The 5,318-nt window shown below is 39.5% G+C and overlaps 1 pseudogene; it reads left to right on the top strand.

Annotated features, from left to right (window-relative positions):
• The first annotated feature begins 630 nt into the window (after nt 1-630).
• On the top strand, nt 631-2,883 carry LOC102825067 (annotated as a pseudogene).
• The last annotated feature ends 2,435 nt before the right edge of the window (nt 2,884-5,318 follow it).

Here is a 5,318-nt window from a genome sequence, read left to right on the forward strand (position 1 = left end):
ACTCAATTCACAATAAAAATTGAAAAAAAATGTAACTGGATGTATAGAAAGAGAATATATCTAAAACTTCAATGGTGAGATATGTGTTTGATATTATTCTATAAAAATGAATAGTTGTAGGTGAAAAAAAAAGTATGAATCTAGGAAAATTGAAAGTTGTCAATAAATGAAACAGAACATATAAATATCAATATCCTAGGCATTAGTGATCTGAAATGCATTGGTATTGGCCATTTTGAATTGGTCAGTTACATGGTTTACTATGCCAGCAAGGAAAAATACAAGAGGAATGGTGTATTCATCATAAAAAAGAACATTTCAGGATCTATCTTGAAATACAACACTGTGATAGGATAATATGCCTACAAGGAACAACAGTTAATACCACTATTATTCAAATTTTTGCACCAACCACTAAAGCCAATGATGATGAAATCAAAGAATTATGCCAACTTCGTCAGTCTGAAAATGATCAATTGTGATCTCGGTTGCTGGCAGGGAACTAGTGCACAGTACCAACACTGGAGGTGCCCACCTTCGCTCAGGATTGTCCCACACACTGGTTCCCTTGGCCACGCTTCAAGATTAAAGTGATTTTAAGACAAAGGTGTGGAATAACAGTAATCCATCTGGGTTGGACATCAAAGGCCAATTAAAGATTATCCAGGCTTCAGCCCATCAGTGGATGCTGAAGCTGTTTGCAAGGCAATCAGAGGAATTGGAACCGATGAAAAGACGCTCATCAACATTCTGACAGAGCAGTCTAACACAGAGGCAGCTGACTGTTAAGGAATATTAAGCAGCATATAGGAAGGAGTTGAAAGATGACTTGAAGGGTTATCTCTCTGGAAACTCTGAACATATAATGGTAGCCCTCGTAACTCCACCAGCAGTGTTTGATGCGAAGCAGCTAAAGAAATCCATGAAGGAAACTAACAAATGAAAATGCATTGATTGAAATTCTAACTACCAAGACAAGCAGGCAGATGAAGGAGATCTCTCAGGCCTACTATACAGTATATAAGAAGAGTCTTGGAGATGACATTAGTTCTGAAACATCTGGCGACTTCCGGAAAGCTCTGTTAACTTTGACTGATGGCAGAAGAGATGAGAGTCTGAAAGTGGATGAACATCTGGCTAAAAAGGATGCCCAGCTTCTCTATAATGCCAGTGAAAAGATATGGGGCACAGATAAAGATAAATTCACTGTGATCCTGTGTTTAAAGAGCTTTCCTCAACTGAAACTAACATTTGAAGAATATCAAAATATCAGCTAAAAGGACATTGTTGTTGTTGTTGTTGTTGTTAAGTCCCATCAAGTCGGTTCCAACCCATAGCGACCCTGAACAGGTTTTCCGAGGCTGCAAATCTTTACGGGAGCAGAAAGCTTCATCTTTCTCCCACGGAGCAGCTGGTAGTTTCAAACTGCTGACCTTGCATTTTGCAGCCCGATTCGTAACCACTACGCTACCAGAGCTCCATTATGACAGAATAAAAAGAGAATTATCAGGGCATTTTGAAGACTTACTGCTGGCCATAGTTCAGTCTGCAAGGAACATGCCTGCATTTTTGGCTGAAAGACTGCATCAAGCTTTTTTTTCCCTAAAGTTTTTATTGTGAATTGAGTGAAAGTTTACAGGGCAGATTATCAGTATTGCATTCAACAAATCATACAACTTGTCTCATCACAATGATTACAATCACTTCTGTGTACCATCAGTTAACTGTATTTCTCTCCATTTACTTTTTAGCTCTTTATTTTTTTTTTTTAAACTTTCAGGCATATATAATAATTTACACCTTCAAAGTCTGCCTTCTGACTGCCAGATCTCAGTCCCTCTCTTCCCATGAATCTAGAGTCCTCAGCTGCTCCCTCTCTCCATGTCCCCATCTCTTCCTCCATCTCTGGCATCGCTGCTTCTCTGGATAAGGTCCCACATTCTGCTTGTGCTCTTCTCCCTTAATGATCCTAGGGTCCTTTGTTTCTAGACTGTGAGATTAACTACTCCCCCATTTTTGTTACAAAAATTCTACCTTTACAATTGTGAGAGTCGCAATTAGTCATGATAACAATTATTCACTATTGAATCATAAGAATCTTATCCCCATCTCTTTTAACCAGACCCATCTAGACAAGAGGAAAACTATTCAGTGGGGACTCTTTCCTCCCCACACACTCTTAAACTAAACTTCCTCTTGAAACTTTGTAAGCCAGTCACTTTGTGCCTTTATCACCCCCTCATTTTAGGTAGCCAGTGTCTAAGTTGCCCATCCCTATCTACCCTATGTACAGAGGGGATAGCATTGATACTTGATGTGAAGACTCCCTCCCTCTCTCTTGGTAGAGTTACTACCTCCGTGAGTAGCGTTGTTGTTAAGTACGGTGGAGTCTGTTCTGACTCATAGTGACCCTGCACAGGGTTTCCAAGGCTATAAATCTTTACGGGAGCAGAATGTCTTATCTTTCTCCTGCAGAACCACTGGTAGTTTCGAACTGCTGACATTGAAGTTGGCAGCCCGATTTGTAACCACTATGTACCAGAGCTCCTTCTGTGAGTAGCATAGTGGTCACAAATCGGGCTGCGAACCGCAAGGTCAGCAGTTCAAAACTACCAGTTGCTTCACGGGAGAAAGATGAGGTTCACTGCTCCCATAAAGATTTACAGCCTCTGAAACCCTGTTCAGGGGCGCTATGGTTCAGAACTGACTAGATGGCACTTAACAACAACAACAACCTCCGTGAGTATAGGTCAGGTTCATCAAATTGTAGCAATTTACCCTTGTTTCCTTTATCAAAAATTGTTTTTTTGTTTTTTTATTCTCCTCTAGTCGAGTTCTGATTTTCAAGCCATCAAGGAATCCCTCCTGACCAACAGAGATTGATCTTTGCTGGGAAACAACTAGAAGATGGATATACACTGTCTGACTACAACATCCAGAAAGAATCTAACCTGCACTTGGTCCTGCATTTGAGGAGCGGTATCTAAGTTTTGCCTCCTGTCTTTTAAGCTATCAAGAAATTTTACTGCGCTTTGCTGTCAATAATTGTTGCATTCCCCAAAAAAAAAGATCAAACATGCAATCAAGATGCATTGGTAATTGCTGGCGATTCAAATGCAAAGGTTGTAAACAAAGAAGAAGGATCAATTGTTTGAAAATATGGCCTAACATAGAAATGATTACTGGAGATTCCATGATAGAATTTTGCAAGACCAATGACTCTTCATTTCAGATACCTTTTTAAACAACATAAAAGATAACCATATACATGTACCTCTCCAGATAGAAGACACAGAAATCAAATAGACTAAATCTATAGAAAGAGATGGTAGAAAACGCCATATCATCAGCCAAAGCAAGGCCAGGGGCAGACTGGGGAAAAGACCATCAATTGCTCATATGCAAGTTCAGGCTGAAGTTGAAGAAAATTAGAACAAGTCCATGAGAGCCAAAATATGACCTTGAACATATCCCACCTGAATTTAGAAATCATCTCAAAACAGATTTGTTGAATTAGACACTAATGACCAAAGACCAGAAGAATTGTGGGATGACATCAAGCCCATCATACAGGAAGAAAACAAAAAGTTATTAAAATGACAAGAAAGAAGGAAAAGACCAAAATGAATGTTAGAAAAAACTCTAAAACTTGCCCTCCAGAGTAGAGATGTTAAAGCAAATGGAATAAATGAGGAGGTAAAATAGCTTATCCTACAGAGCCAAACCAAATGACTTATTGCATTACGCAATTTTGCTGCATAAGACCTCTCGAAGGTGTTCTAGAGCCAAGATGTTAGTTTAAGAGCTATGATGCTCCTTACCCAAACCATTGTATTTTAAATAGCTTCACATGCATGTGAAAGTTGAACAGTGAATAAGGAAGATCGTAGAAGAATTGATGCATTTGAGTTATAGTGTTGAAGAAGAATATTAAAAATAACATGCACTGTCAGAAGAACAAACAAGTATGTGTTTGAAGAAGTACAGCCAGGCTTCATCTCTCATACTTCAGACATATTGTTAGGAGGGACCAGTCCCTGGAAAAGGACACCTAGCTCTGCAAAGTGGAGGGTCAGTGAAGAAGAGGAAGACCTCTAATGAGATGGATTGGCACAGTGGCAGGAGCATTGAGCTCAAGCATAGCAACAATTGTGAGATTGGCACAGGACCAAACGGTGTTTTGTTTTGTTGTTCATAGGGTCACTATTAGCCCATACCAACTCGATTGCACCTAACAATAACAATAAGACAGCACTGACTCAAGAGCACTTAACAACAACAACAATGCATTTATTAAAGGAACCCTAGTGGCATAATCACTGGACCGAGGACCACAAGGTTGGCCTTTCAAATCCACCAGGTGCTCTGCAGGAGAAAGATGGTGTTTTCTGCTCCCGTAAAGGTTCACAGCCTCAGAAACCCTCTATGGGGTCATTATGAGTTGGACTCCACTCAAGGGCAGTGGATTTTGGTTCTACATTTATTAAGGTCTTTGAGTGGCAGAAATATTTGGTGCCCCACTAACTTAAAGGTGGTGGTTTTAACCCACCCAAAGCACTCAGAGAAGAAAGGCCTCACAATCAGTTTCCATAAAATTTAAAGCCAAGAAAATCCTATGTAACAGTTCTATTTTGTAATACATGGAGTTGCGATGAGTCCAAATTAACTCAATAGCATTGGGGTTTTCTACATTTATTAGCTGTCAAATTTGTATGAATATACACCTTCATTCAGTCTTGCTGTACTCCAGTTCAAAGTCTGCATAACACCCGTCTCAACTTTCTTAACTTTAGCTGTTTAAAAACTTCTTGAGAACTTGACATGACTTTTACAGGATCACAGTATCTCTCTCCTTCCCTCCATTTTTGCATTCTTTATTGGAGTCCTGGTGTGGCACTGTAGGCTAATGCACCAGACTGCAAAGCCATTTGAACTGCAAAGTTGGTGGTTCAAGCTCACCAGCTACTCCTCAGGAAACCTATGTAGGGTTGCTATGGATTGGAACTGACTTGATGGCACACAACAACAACAACAACAGCAGTTTACTTCGACTCACCCGTCAGGATTCATCTGTCACTATCTTCCAGTCTTCCTCCATCAAAACCATAAAACCTTTCTAGTATTGTATAGTTTCACTAGCATGACCCATATTATACCATTTTATAATAATTGGTTAATTGTTTCACTGACAGACTTATATTTTCATTCTTTAAAAAAAAAACTTTGTGTGGAGCTTTCTATTGGGTGGAGATTTCCATTCAACAATTCATAAACATTTTATTTCATGCTATTGATACCAGTTTCCAGACTGCAACATC

This window comes from Chrysochloris asiatica, unplaced genomic scaffold, assembly GCF_000296735.1.
Source record: "Chrysochloris asiatica unplaced genomic scaffold, ChrAsi1.0 scaffold00294, whole genome shotgun sequence".
NCBI lineage: Eukaryota > Metazoa > Chordata > Mammalia > Afrosoricida > Chrysochloridae > Chrysochloris > Chrysochloris asiatica.